Genomic DNA, 14,960 nt, shown 5'->3' with positions numbered 1-14,960 from the left:
AAAGAAGGCATTCTCTCTCTCTGATATATTCCACCTGCTGGGGACTCAGATGGTTGGGCTGTGTTCACGGGCAGCTGGCCCAAGACACAAGGATGTATGAACAACTTCAACTGACTAACTTTCAACTGATAGTGACCAAGAGCTTTCACATAGTCTAACCTGTGTCCTTCTCTGGGAAAAATTGCTTCTTACGGGTTCCCCTATTACCATACTTCTCCTAATAGCAGAATCCCACTAAAGATGATTTGGCCCTACAACGGACACTTTGAGGAAAAAATAATTGAACTAGAACTGCTCATTTGAGAGGATAAAAATATCCTGACTGAGAATCACAAATGCCTTTAACCATAGAGTTTAAACCCTGGTCTCAGCTAACTAAGAGCTATTGTCTGAGATTTCCCTAAACCCTGATTAAGATAGACACATCTTTACCCGAAGAATTCAGAATCTCTCAGGGGCCTATAATCCAATCTCAGCCAACTAATTGGCATGTTAGTAGGAAAATCAAATGCTAAATTATCAATGAGAAAAGCTGAATAGACCAGTCCAGGGCTAAACTTAAGGCATCCCACATGCATGTAAAGCCAGCAAGCTTCAAGAGAGCCCGGAAAACAGGTCAGAGTTTACTCAAAGTGACTTCTTGGACTTTCCTATAAAAATTGATTGGAATCAAGAGCATTAGAAGACAAGCCACAGACAGGGAAAAATATTTGCAAAAGACATGTCTGACATAGGATATCTCTATCCAATATATACAAAGAACCTTAAAACTCAACAGTAAAAAAAAAAAAAAAAAGAACAACCTGATTTTAAAATGGGCAAAAGAGGGGCACCTGGGTGGCTCAGTCAGTTAAGCGTCTGCTTTCAGCTCAGGTCATGGTCCCAGAGTCCTGTGATTGAGCCCCGCATCTGGCTCTCTGCCCAGCAGAGGGCCTGCTTCTCCCTTTCTCTCTGCCTGCCGCTCTGCCTACTTGTTCTCTCTCTCTCAAATAAATAAATAAATAAATAAATAAATAAATAAATAAATAAATAAATCTATCTATCTATCTTTAAAAAAAATGGACAAAAGAACTAAGCAGATACCACACCAAAGAAAATACATAGGTGGCAAATAAGCATATAAAAAGATGCTCATCATCATCTTATTAGGGAAATGAAAATTAAAACAATAATAAGATACCCCTACACACCTATTAGAATAGCCACAATCCAGGACACTGACAACACCAAATGCTGGCAAGGATGTGAAGCAGCAGGAACTCTCATTCATTGCTGGTGGCAATCACTGCTGGTGATGCAGCCACTTTGGAAGACAGTTTCTTACACAAGTAAACATATTCCTAGCATACATACTTGCAATCATACTCCTTGGTATTTACACAAAAGAGCTGAAAACTTATGTCCACACAAAAACCTGCACATGGATGTTTATAGCAGCTTTATACATAAGCTGCTATACATATGTATATGACATACATATACATGTCAAACTGGGAAGCGATCAAGATGTCCTTCAGTAGGTGGATGGAGAAATAAACTGTGGTATATCCAGACAATGGAATATTATCCAGGAGTAAAAAACAAAGAAGCTATTGAGCCATGAAAAGACAGAGGAAACTTAAATGAATATTACTAAGTGAAAGAAGCCAATCTGAAAAGGCTATGCACTGTATGATTCTAACTTTATAACATTCTGGAAAAGGCAAAACTATGGACACAGTTAAAAGATCACTGGTTGCCAGGGGGAAGAAGGAGGGAGGGGTAAAGAGGCAGAGCACAGAGGGTTTTTAGGGCAGTGCTACTATAATTGTGGATACACGTCATTATACATCTGTCAAACCCCACAGAATGTACACCAAGAATGAATCCTAATGAAAACTATGGACGCAGGGTGATCATGATGTGCCAGTGCAGGTTCATGAACTTTGGAACAGATGTACCTCTCTGGTGGGTGATGTTGATGGTGAGGGAGGCTGTGCATGGGGGCCGTCAGGGAGGGGGATGGAAACTCCCTGTATTTTCCTCTCAATTTTGCTGTAAACCTAAAATTGCTCTAAAAAATAAAGTCTATTTAAAAAATAACATAAAAATTATTGGAGCTTGATTCAGTCTTGTAAGTAGAGAAAAGATGAATCAAAAGGAGATTTTAGAGACAAGAAATGACCTTCCAATAAGGTTCAGGAGTCTGTTTCTTAGCTGTTGTAACAGCAATCCTCTCATCTCATTTTGCAAACAGGTTAAACCTGAAATCAGAGACCTGGTTTGCAAGCAAAAAGCAGAATGGAAGAGAGCCCCACTGTCTAAAACATCCGGCTAAATACTTTGAAAGGACTTTGGAACAGAAACAACACAAAACATACCCCCCCACAAAAAAAAAAAAAAAAGCATGACTTTGCAGATAAAACAATTAGATGGTCCTAATTTTAATTGACACCCTCGTTCCCACTGATCAAGATGCCTATAAATGTTGTAAACAGTAGGGACACTAGGGGAAAAAAAGACAGCTTATCTACAGTCTTGTTAGGGGGAAACCCCCTTCCTGGTATCTAACTCAGTTGCCTAGAGGTAGGTGTCCTCCCAGGTGACAGCTTCCTGCCCTAAATTCCTTGTGGTTTGGCTCAGACCTGGAATAGGTCTGGAGGCAGACTTGGAAACTGAAGCCTCCTGTTGGAAGCCCCTGGGCCAACTGTTGCCAAAATTATGGCTGAGACAGGAACACCTGCTCTGATGCTGAACCTCACAAGCCCTGCCAGCTCACTGCCTGCTGTCTTCTGGGCTCAATACTATCAGTTGGGTCCAAATCCCTGGGCCTCCCTAGCTGCCCTACATGGCCCTGGGGCACCAAACTGCTTTGCACTTGAGTTCTCAGGCACCCTCTAGAGACTGACCTCAGCCATTAATGGGCCAATTAATGGCTGAGGTCAGTATGGAAATAGGGTGGTCAAAACAGACATTGAAAGAGAATGTGAAGGATTGACTGCTCAAAATATGGCCCAGCCGTACTGGGGTCATCTGGGAGCTTGTTAGAAAGGTGGAAACTCAGGCTTGCCCAGACCCTCTGAATCAGTTTTGTGGGCACATTGGAGTTTGAGAAGCCCTAGTCTAGATCAGTGGTTCTCAGCCTGTGCTGCATATCAGAAATTCCTGGGGTGCTCTAAAAAAAAAATGACAGATGGAAGAGCCCTGTCCCAGACCGAAAGAATCAGAAATCTAGGACTGGGGCCCGGGCACTGTTTTTGTTGTGGTAGTTTATCTTTTGTTTGTTTTATCGAGAGTTCCCTGGGTGATTCAGATGAGCAACTAAGGTTGAGAACCTACTGGCATCCCACCCCTTTTTAGAGAAGGGGAAACAGAAACTTAGAGGAGGAAGTAGGCTTACCCTCTGAGAACACATCTGTGGTCAAACCCAGGGTTCCTGACTGCTAACACGTAGCCTTCCCCACCATCCTGGCTTGTCTCCTTTCATTACCAAGTAAGCCCCTCTTGAATCCTGAGACCTGCCAATGAAGATCTTGCTGCATTCCTGCCTTTGAAACAATGCATTCCTTGTTAAAATACTGGGAATATTTAAATAGTCCATCAGTGGGGGAATGGTTGAATGAGCTGTGGTATATCCACACTATAGAATACTATATAGTAATGGAAAGAATGGGGTGAGCCACACCTACCAACAACGCTTTTCAGGGTATAAGGTTAAGTGGAGAAATGAAGAAGCCAAAAGGTACGTACAGTTTTTTCTTCTAAAAAAGAAAAACAAAAACAAAAACAAAAAAACCCCTAAAAATACTTTATTTTTCCTATGGGAACCTACATATGTGTATATATACGAGTGTGTATATGTGTTAAATATAAATGAAAAGGCCTATATAGAGATTTTAAAAATCATACCAAGTTATCCTATTAGTACCACTGGAAGCTTGGTGGTACAAGGGGTCTTTATCATTACAGTTTTATTAAACTTTTTAATATAAATAATGTATTCCAGTAGTGCTTGTGTAACTAGAAATTATCTTAAGGGGGAAAAAGAACAATTGAGACCTTCTAGGAGATAAATTGACTTAAACATCCAAATTCTGGATTACTTATACCATGAGTCAGTTGCCTTCGGGAGTTTTCCCACCTCATCTGCCTTCAAGGTTGGTGAAAGACTTTATGAAAGGACACGAGGCAGTGGCAGTAGATTAGATTGAACATATTAGGTTAATGTCTTCTTCAAGGCTTCCATCCGAGCCTTCTCCCTCCCAACCTCTGCTTGTTCCTCTCATGCTCTGGACTCTCTGTACTTTCCTTATCTCCTGCTTCAACTTTTTTTTTTCCACATCCTTGCCTTTTATGATGTGCATGAAATAGGGAGATACTGGTGACTCTTCCTTTTGTCTTGGCATTTGGGCAGAGCTCTCACTCAACAGCCAAGAACAACTCAGTAGGTGCCAAACAGGCTGCTTCCTAACTTGAGGCCCTAGACCACTTCTGCTCTTTGTGAGAGTCAGATCAATCAGGCCACTATTAGCCCATGCCCCACCTCTAGGTCCTCCTGAGACTGATGGGGTGTGTTGCCAGGCTTTCCCCAAAGGAAAGTTATTTCTGGGTTGTGCATCACCCCCACTTCCAAGCCCAGGGTAGAGGGTCTCAAAGAATTTGACACATGTCCCCTGGAATTTGAGGAGCACAGGAAGTGGTATGGAACCCCTGAAAGCCTCAGAGTAAGCAGGAGTGACTGAGAGAAGGGAGGGCTGGCTTAGAAGGATGTGAGCTTCCAAGGTATTGGAAAACCTCACCTCTCCCTGTGTCTCCTTTACTGTCTATGCGACTATCCCACATTTCTGAAACCAGAGGTGGTGCAGGGATGTTCCCACACCAAGCAATTCCATGACACCAGTGAGGTGTCCTACAATCCAACTCCATTCTGACACTATCTACCTGCAGATAGATTCAGATTCCACAGGTTAAAGGCTCAGTCCTATGGGACAGCCTCCCCACCCATAGACAAACTCTGGATGCCAGAAAGTGCAGGTTGTCACTGTGTTTCTGCCCCCATCAACTAGGGATTACAGCTTCCAGCAACTCCCTCCCTGGGCTCAATGAATTTACTAGAGTGGTTCACAGGATTCAGAGAAATATTTTTACCTACTAGATTGCCAGTTTGTTATCAAAAGATATAACTTGGGGCGCCTGGGTGGCTCAGTGGCTGAGCGTCTGCCTTGGGCTCAGGGCGTGATCCTGGGATGAGCCCTGCATTGTGCTCCCTGCATGGAGCCTGCTTCTCCCTCTGTCTGTGTCTCTGCCTCTCTCTCTCTCTGTCTCTCATGAATAAATAAATAAAATCTTAAAAAAAAAAAAAAAAAAAAAAAGATATAACTCAGGGACAGCCAGACGGAAAAGATATAAAGGGCAAGGTTTAGGGAAAGGGCGTGGAGTTTCTACGCCTTGCCTGGACACACCACTTTCCCCAAATTTCCATGTGTTCACCAATCTGGAAGCTCTCCAAACCCCTCCTTTTGCTTTTTTTATGAAGGCTTCATGACACAGGCACCATTGATTAAATCATTGGCCATTGGTTACTGAACTACTCAGTCTCTAGCCCAGCTCCTCTCCTGGCAGGTGGGGCAGGGTGGGGAGGGCAGGGAATAATCACGGAGTTCGTTCCCCTGGCAACTAGCTCCCAGCCTAGGGTGACCTAGGGGCTTTCCAAAAATCACCTTATTAACATAACGTAAGATAACCCTGTATCTGCTCACATTACTTAGGAAATTCCAAGGGGTTTAGGAGCCGGGTGACAGGAACAGAGATGAACGCTAAACATGTATTTCTTATTATGAGTCATAGTATCACACAAAGCTTGGTGGAGCAAGGATGGGTATGGGGGGAGGGGGCAGTTAGGGACCCCCATAGAAGAGGACTGCGAAGGAATGAAGTCAGGATTAGTGGAGCCAGAGAGATCCTGTGTGACTGGCCAGGAGGCCTGGCCCCTGTCGGGAAACCATAGATAAAAGAGCTTCAGTGACAGGAGAGGCTCCAAAGTGACCACAGACTCCCCCACAAAGAGAACCTGGCTCCGCAGGCGGCTGGACCTGCAGGCACTGATGCAACACACAGCTGTGACATGCCAGGCAGGCTGTCCCCTGCTCTCCCCCTCCCCCTGCCCCCAAGGAACAGCCGCTCCTCTCCTAGAAGGGGGAAGGGGATGGAGGGCGAAGCCAGAGAACTAGACTCTTCCTCTGTGCCTGCAACTTCCTCTGCCTAACTGGGTGAGGGAGATGCTTTCAACTGAATGGAGCTTGGAGTTGTGATATCCCACTGGCAAGGTATTCACCACAAGACAATGACCAGAAAAGCAGTGGTTGCTGCCTGAGTTTCCCTGCAGGGAAGAATAGGTCCACAGAAAGGTTTGCAAGGCCTGACTGGAGAGACTGAAGGTACTTTCCGCTTGGGACATGGGCACAGCACCTTGGGCAAAGCATTCTCTGAGGGTTTTCACCTGTTTACTTGGGTTAGCAACCTGCACTTCCACAAATGTGAACCGAGTCAAGCCTGGGGCCTAAACTTGGCCTCTCTAGTTCATGATTCAGCCCAGGAGTGATCTAAACACTTTGTCCCTTGGAAGACTGTCAAACTCAGTGTCATGAATGCGCTTCACCAGCTCCCCAGATCCTCCAGGGAGCAGACCCCGGGAGCTGCATACCACCTAGGAGCCCAGCCAGCCTTCTGGAACAACAGCAACTGGCGACCTTTCCTTCCCTGCCCTGGCCATGCTGAGCCTTCACTCCTGCAGCCCTTCTCTGTCTCTTCAACCAGGAAGACCCCACCTGCTGCAGTGCTCCAAGGCTCCTCATAACTGTCCCAGTAGGCAGGTGTCTTGAAAGAAGGTGAGACTGAGTCTCTAGCATGTGGCAATGATTTAGAGAGAACATAAGGGCCACCCACCTTGTGATAAAGGCTTAAAGCAGGGTTCCTCTCTTCCTTTCTCATATTGCTCGGAAATAACTCTTTTCTCAATTCAAGGCCAAGTCCCTAGGCCATCATCTTCTTTCCTTCCCTGTGACCATCACCTCCCGGGAGCCTTACTCTGCCCCTTCACTGGCCTGGATGCTGGGCCCAGGTGTCCACACCATGCCTATCCCAGGAACAATGTGCATCTGCCCTGTGTAGCCTGCTGATCTGCCTGGAACCCAGGAGCATCGTCATCCCTGAGAAAGGCCTAAGGGTCAGCGCATATTTCCTGAGCTACTTCTATGTACTAGGTGAGGACCCTGGCCTCAAGGAGCTTATATTGTAAAGGCAGGCAGGAAGAGAAATATTAGTTTCACAAATGAATGTGTGGAAACATGTGCCCAGGCTCGCTTCAAGGCTCTGTGGTTAGGGGATCTCCAGGAATTCCAGGAAGGGAAAGGCCAGGGTGGGGGCGACAGGGACTGCAATGCACAGTGCAGGCAGGTGTAGGCAGGACAGGTAGGCCTTGGAGACGTCTGGGCCTTTATCCTAAGAGAAACCAGAAGCCAATAAAGGGTTTTAAGGGATGGGCGGGAGGTGTGTGAGAGGATCTGCTTCATGTTTTAAGCAGGTGTCTGATGCTGTGTGGAGAATGGATGGCAGAGAGAAATGGAAGGAGCTAAGGACCCCAACCCCGAGACTGCCCCCCACTCCCCTCTCTGCCTGGAGCAGGAGGGGGAGGGGGCTTGAAGCAGGCTGGCAGCAGTGGAGATGTGAAGATGTGGGTAAAGAGGTGTTCAGGATATAAAACTGATGGCTTGTGTGCAAGAAGGGAGGAAAGATGATGCTGGATTTCCAGCTGGGGCCGGGGCCTGGACGGCAGTTCGTGTTCTAAGCAGTGATCGCCGCGCAGGGATAGGGTCTGGGGAAGAATGCTGAGGGAAGTCACAAATGCAGATTTGGATGTACTGAGTGTGAGGTGCCAAAGAGGCAGGGACAGAGACAGATGGGAGACTCAGAAGAGAACTCAAGGCCAGAGCTCTGCAGGCATCAGACGCAGTCCTTCTAGCAGTGCTAGGCTGCATCTGCCCAGGAGAGGGGAGAGAGGGGGACAGAGAAAAATCCAGTGACTGCCTCTGGAGGAACTTTGATATAAAATGGCTGCATAGAGAAGAAAAACACCTGCAAAGGAGACAAGGAAAATCTGGCCAGAGAAGTAGGTTTGTGTCTTTGAGAGAGGCCTTTCCAAAATGGTGATGCTGTAGAGTTCAGCGTCTGAGGCCTGGGAAAACTGAGTGGTAGCAAAGAGGGTCATTGCTGATCACAGTGGTGTTTCTCAGAGACCCTGGGCACCTGTGCTCCACCTGAGACTGCTGTTTGCCCATCAGTGATGTCACAGGGTTGGATCAGCACCATGACCCCCTCCCCCGCCCCCCGCCTGCTGAGCCTCGTTCCAGAGAACCATCAAGGTGATCCATGCTTCAGCATCTCCCACGCCCAACTCCCTGCCTGCATCTCAGCAGGCCCTCCTGGTGGGTTTGGGGATCACACTCCTAGAGCCACAGGGCCCATGTGCAGGTGGAAGGGAATTCCCATTACTCAACAAGTGTGAGGCCTTGTGTGAACCAAATTTAGGATGAGGGTGTTACATGAAAGGAGAATATAAGATGTGGTCCTTGTCCTCTCTTTGGGGATATGAGATGAACATACACGAAAAACAAAACCTAGAAACTCAAAGTGAGAGGAGAAAATATATAGATGCACACACACAGCCAGTACGTGAGGAAGAGATTTTCCCATGAGGGAAAGTTGCCTGGAGTAGGCCGACCTTGAGCCAGTTCTGGAAAAAAATCACATTTGCCAACCAGAGGAGGGTGAGCAAAGGCCCAGAGGTCAGCCAGGAGTGGACAGATAAGGGCTTGGCCTGGCAGGTCTGACTGGGGGGGGTGGGGACTCTCAGACATGGGGTGGTATGGGCATGGCTGCTTCCATCGGGGCCCAGGGCACTGGCCCAGTGCATCCCCAGCACCGCAGATCCAACGCCACATAGGATAAACAAAAGCAGACATCATTCCATAGGAACCTGTTCCCCCAGAGTCACTTCTGCTTTAACCAAGAAACAGAAACATAGGCTCACAGATACATGGCAGGCTGGGCAGGACTGGGTCTGAGGGAAATACCTGAGTATCAGTGGTTTGATTCTCACCAGACTCTGTCCCTTCATCATCCCTCCAACCAAACCCACCAAGGTCATCTCTCACCTTGAGCATTCACAGGCCCTTCGTCGTCTTCTCCTCCGTCTTCTTGTCCTCCGCCTCCCGTTGGGCCTCTCACTCTCTTCGCTGAGCTGGGGGGTGCTGTGGGCCCCTCCCTGAGGTCGGGCTGCTGCACCTTCAGGCCAGGACAGGCTTCTCTGGGCGGCTCTTCTCTCAGAGACTCCACTGCCCACAGGAGGGGGGCAGCTCCTCCCCTTTCCTCCTGCCTCCAGCCCACATCTTCAGAGTGCTCTCCTTCTTCCAATCTTGGTTTGCTTCTTCCCTTCTCAGTCCTCACCTCCCATCTTTGTCATCGGGCCTCTTCCCTCCACTAGGGGGTTCCTGTGGCCTCTTGAAGGGGCACAGCCCCTGGCCCAGGCCCTCCAGGCCTTCCACAGTGAGCCTAAGCCTTCCCTCTGGCCTTATCTGCAAAGACTCCCCTTGAGCCACACCACACACTTCTGGTACCACACTGCCTCCGCATCTTTCCTCCTGTCTTCATCTGACAAGTTCCTTCCAACTCTCCAGATTCATCTCAGACCATCTGGCTCCGTGGCAGCCAAGCAAAACACGTAAGAAGAATATGCACTTTGGAGTAAGAGATAGTCTACCTCAATCTCTGGCTGTTTGCCAGCTCTGTGCCCCTGGGCAAGTCGCTTCATGTCTTCTGAGCCTGTTTCCCAATCTGTAAACGGAAGGGACGATCTGTTCCTCAGAGAGGTGAGGATAAAATGAAATCCTGTATGTGGAGTGCTCCATACAGCACCTGGCGACTGGCAGGGACTCAGAAATGCTTACTATCAGAGCTTGTTTCTGGTCCCCTCCCACCAGCTATGATCTCACTCTCCTTTGAAGCTCTAGAACATTTTGGGTCTTCTCTGTCAGCACCCAAACTGGCAGCAAACTCCTCTAAAGCAACAGCTCCCTTTTTTTTTGAGTCCTATACAAAAGAGATTTGTTGAATGGAAACTGTTGACAGACTTGTAATGACTTGTCCTAGGAAGAACAAACATTTTCCTGTGGCAGAAGATGCCCCAAAGCTAACAGAGGCCAGCACCTGACTCTCACCCTGGGACCAGCTCATCGTCTCATCCCACACCTTATCTCTGGGCATTGGACCACTTTGGCCCCTTCCTGGTTCCTCCTGTCTGTCCAGTACAATGACCTTGGGCAAGAATGGGCCTGGCTAAGCAGAGATGACCTCCAGCAATGCCCAGAGAAGAAGCTGTGCCTCGATGGATCCTACCTTACCAGCTTGGCCACTCAGCATGGCCTCATCTCTTTATATTCTGCAAACTGAATGCCACGCTCAGAGTTTCCTTCCCAAAACTCCTGATATTCTCTCCCACCACTTGACCTCACACGGAGCCACCTCTATCCATTAGAGATGTTAACATTGCCAATCCCCCACGAGCAGGGGGCAGGCTCCCAAGGCAGCACAGGGCCACTGACAACTGTCCACCTCCTCCCAGCAACCTCAAGCTCTGCCTACAAGGGAACGTGTGCGAAGGATGGGCCCACACTGTCTGGTCACACCCTTTCTCACCCCAGGACGATAGGTGTCTACTTACCGATGTCCATACAACTCGCAGCAAAGAGAATCTTCTCAGGGTGGTGAAGCAGAGTCTCTCCTCCTTCAGCCACCTTCCTCTGAGATGAGAAACCAAAATAACCAGACTGATCAGGGGTGTCCCATCTGCTCAAAGAGACAACGGTGAGCTCTTGTCCAAGGGAACTGGATCTTAATAGAAAGTTGAATGGGGGCTGAGTTCGTCAGCAGGCCAGCAGTCTCACCAGCCTAAAGGATTCCCTAGAACCCCAAGATAAACTTCAATCTGTGCACCTGTAAAACCATCCTGCCATTCCCCCAACCCTCCTTGGTGTCCCTTCTCTGGCCAGGCACAGTGGCACGCTGTGTCTTCCCCGTGACAGCACTTAGCTCCAGTCTTTGGCTGATCACAGATCTGTCTCAAAATGGAGGCAGAGCTCCTTGAGGGGTTTGCCTCCCAATAGCCCCTGTTGTCCACACGTACCTGCCTGTACATACCTGCAACTTTCTATTAAGATGTCTATTAAGTGTTAGAATGAATGAAGCCATGGATTAGAATGCAGATTAAGACTTAGAACTTAAAATTCTCTCATTGGTGTAAAGAGGAAGCAAGATGAGTCTCCTTTTTCTGACATCCCAAACTCTTTAATTCTCCCTGTCTTCCAGGCTCCAAACCTCTACCACCTGACCCTTTGTCTTCTTGTCTGTCACCTCCATGAAACCCTTCTTGACTACCCAGGTTCCAGGGACCATTCTGCTCGTGAACCCCTAGGATCTAGCTGCCTGGTCCCTTCAGCTGGTATTTGATCTGTCCCATCTTAGTTCCTAATTATTTGCTGGCATGATGTTTCTTCTCCCTATCCAGGGCTGTGAGCTCCAAAAAGGCAACAAGCCTGTGTTCTGCTTCTTTTCCTCTCCTAGAGAAGCAGCACAGGGTATGAGCCAAAGTCAGCATGTTACAAATTAGTAAAGTGACTGAGTGACTTGATGAATGATTTAATTTTCAAGGGGCATTCCACATTATCACACAACTCCATGCATACTTGTGGGGCACAGCATACCTCTTGTGTCTTCTCCAGAGCAAACTTGCTATGGGATATGGCACATGACACACGCAGTGTTCCACACATGCCTCCCTGTGTACATGGGACCCTCTGAGACTCCCGCATCCCCACACTTTTTGAGTGCCCTCTGCTCCCACTCCAAGTATATTCTTTCACAATCTAGTGTAGGAGAAGGAACTTAAGGACTAAGAGTAGGAGCCCAATATCATCTCAGCTTAGGTCTTGGCTTGCTCAGAGGTCTGGCTCAATATGCCTCACCTTCCCATGTCTGGGTCTTCTCCTTTGTCACTCTTATTGTCACTATAAAACAAATGTTTCAGCCTGGCATATAGCAGATGCTCTTGATGATTCTCTTTGCTTTCCCTCATGGTTGCAAAATGGTTGCTACATCTCTAAGCACCCCATTTTTATATAACAATGTCCAAAGGTAGAAAGAAAATGCAATTTTCTTCAATGTGTCTGTATGCATGTCTGTTTTTGTCAGAGGAAATTGCTCCCAAAGTTCTCCAGCCAACACTCTCTCATGAGGTCTCACTAGGCAGAACTGGGTCACATTATCACCACTCCTAAACCAATCATTGGCAAGAGATTACCATGACTGGCCTAGACCAAGCATGACTCACCTCCCAGGGCTGATACCGCCTTCCTTGGGCATATTGTTGATCAATATCTAAACAAAACTGAGATTCTACTCACAAGGTAGGAAGGAGGAATGGCTATGGGGAAGGCAGCCAGCAATGTCTCCCACATCACCGAGAGCTCTCAGGCCAGAGTAGACTTTGTCCAAAGGAGAGGGCAATAAAACCTGTTCAGTGGAGTTTTAGGCAGTTCATTTTATGTAAAAGATGCATTTTGAAAACCCGTACATTTTTAAGCTCATGTAAATTGAAACCAATCCTGACGACCTATGGTAGTAGTTTCTGTTTACTAGCTAAATTTGTATCAACCATGTGACCATAGCATAAACAGTTGACAATTTCCTCGGCCTGCCAGAGGTTTCAAATTATGTAATCTGTGATGAATTTTGAAAACTTTGGGGGACTCATGTTATTTCATGCATTGCTTATGAATGGAGGCTTTATTAATATTTTCAATGATATTTTGAAATAAAATAATAATCTTAACATTTTCATTATTTTATGTGAAATTTTCATTTTGCGTAAAATATGGTAATATCTCTAAAGTGAGTTGATCAGGCCAGTTGTCAGTGTGCAAGTGGGTGGATTGGGGTGAGGGGCCACCATGGTTCACTTTCTCAAGGTGCTGGGAGGATTATCTGAAATAGAGGAACCAGTGAACCAGCAGCAAGACTCCAGACAAATTACTCCCTGCTTCAGTTTACCTGATTTGACCAGATAGTTGGGTGAAACCTTCCTTCTTGTTCTAAAAGTCTGATTCTGTAGATCTCATAATGAGTCTAAATTATATAAGCAACTACTTTTTCCATGCCATTGCATGTTTTACGTCTGAAAACACATGAAACATTTACAAGTTCACTACTTTGCAAAGAGATAAGCAAACAGAGTCTTTGGGAAGGTGACTATGAAGTCACTCAGGAGGCTGGAGGCCAAGAAAGGCTTAATTTCCTCCTCCACCAACTAGTTGGTAGATACTTTACAAGCAGTAATGTTCCTGCCCCTTAGGGGGTGGGGGATTGGATTCCACTCAGAGCCTTCTTCCACATGGTATTGCAGGCTCAACTGCTCTTTCCACCTGCCCAGAAAACACTAGGTGTGAGACTCAGGCAAGCTCACTCGGCACAGAAAACATAGCTATTTTCCTGAATTTGGGCCTGGCTGCCCCGGTGCCTTGAGAAACATCTGAAGAACTGCACTAAAATGTGGGTTGACCAGTCACCAGGCTCCACCTGGCCTCAGTGCCCCAGCTCTGCAAGAAGAGAACAGGGGAGAACCGAGGGTCACAGTGGTTTGGCTTAGACTGAACACCGATGCCTCACATGATATTTTGAAAAAAGTTTTGAATTAGTTGACATTTAAGAATGGGATGATTCTATATTTAAAACTTCACAATTCTGGCTTTTTTTTTTTTTTTTTTTTTTTGAAAATCTGAATGATCTCAAAACAGTCAGGGACCCACATTCCTGTGTGGCAACAAGTGGCTTGAGCAGGGTAAATGCTTCCTTGCTTAGCTGGAACACGGGCCTCCCAGGCTCATCAGAGCCCCTTCACTCCCTCTCATCTCCCTGCAGCTGCTGGAGTCTGAGATAACCTGGTGCAGCCATTGGATATCCAGCTCTTCCTGAAGGGCTATCCACATTCCTGCACACCTGAGTCCTCTCGGGATGCCAGTTAATGTCCTGAGAGGGATGCGATCTGAAGGGAGGGATGCCACCCCTCCCACTCCTCCATTACTTACAGGTCTCTCTCCTTCTGCTCTGATGTGGATTGTTAATAATCTTGGGCAGCATTATTAGCCTCCAAGCATTCAGGTCATAGGAGGTGAGAGTCTCTCTTCTCTGTCCTGATGGCCTCATATGAGAAGTCTTGTATCCAATTCTGAAGGCTGGTGTTTTCAGAGAAGCATCAAACCTCTTAGAGACTTGCCTGTATCTGGAGAGGGACAGTGAGCTATGTGGGAAGGGCCTGGAAACCACACTATAACAGGAGGGACTGATGGAACTCGGGTTGTTTAGCAGATAAAGAGAAGCCCCAAGAGATGTGATTCTTTCCTTTATTTATTTATTTTTTATTTATTTATGATAGTCACAGAGAGAGAGAGAGAGGCAGAGACACAGGCAGAGGGAGAAGCAGGCTCCATGCACTGGGAGCCCGATGTGGGATTCAATCCCGGGTCTCCAGGACCGCGCCCCGGGCCAAAGGCAGGCACCAAACCGCTGCGCCACCCAGGGATCCCTGATTCTTTCCTTTAAACATAAAGGGCAGTCATATGAGAATGGGGTGATACTAGTTACTACTGTCAATAGCACTCATATAACCATTACTAATAACTCCAGTAAGAAATCTTTCATGCTTACTATATTTCAGGCATTGTTTCAAGTATACATGTTGACTCACTAATTTTGACATAAAAACTAAGAAACGGAGGCCATAGGAAGACAAATTTTGATTGTAGTCCAAAGATGGAAGTAAGTAGTGAGCTCTCTGTCTCTGGAGGAATGTAAACAGAGACCACAAACTGAAA

At 46.9% G+C, this 14,960-nt stretch overlaps 1 protein-coding gene across 5 annotated transcripts in view; it reads right to left on the bottom strand.

Annotated features, from left to right (window-relative positions):
* PLB1 (phospholipase B1) overlaps positions 1 to 9,876 on the bottom strand; it is a 137,472-nt gene extending 127,596 nt beyond the window's left edge. For 2 of the 5 annotated variants that reach the window (XM_025454299.3, XM_035700997.2), the window contains exon 1: positions 9,192 to 9,853. The gene's annotated coding sequence lies outside the window, so the exon portion shown is untranslated. Of the gene's footprint in view, positions 1 to 9,191 lie in introns of all 5 variants that reach the window. The other 3 variants (XR_003139840.3, XM_049095933.1, XM_049095932.1) reach the window with 3 other exon arrangements.
* Between the last annotated feature and the right edge of the window lie 5,084 nt (positions 9,877 to 14,960).

Source organism: Canis lupus, chromosome 17, assembly GCF_003254725.2.
Source record: "Canis lupus dingo isolate Sandy chromosome 17, ASM325472v2, whole genome shotgun sequence".
Classification (NCBI taxonomy): Eukaryota; Metazoa; Chordata; class Mammalia; order Carnivora; family Canidae; genus Canis; species Canis lupus.
The sequence above is the reverse complement of the archived record's forward strand: the minus strand, read 5'-3'. Positions and strand labels throughout refer to the sequence as shown.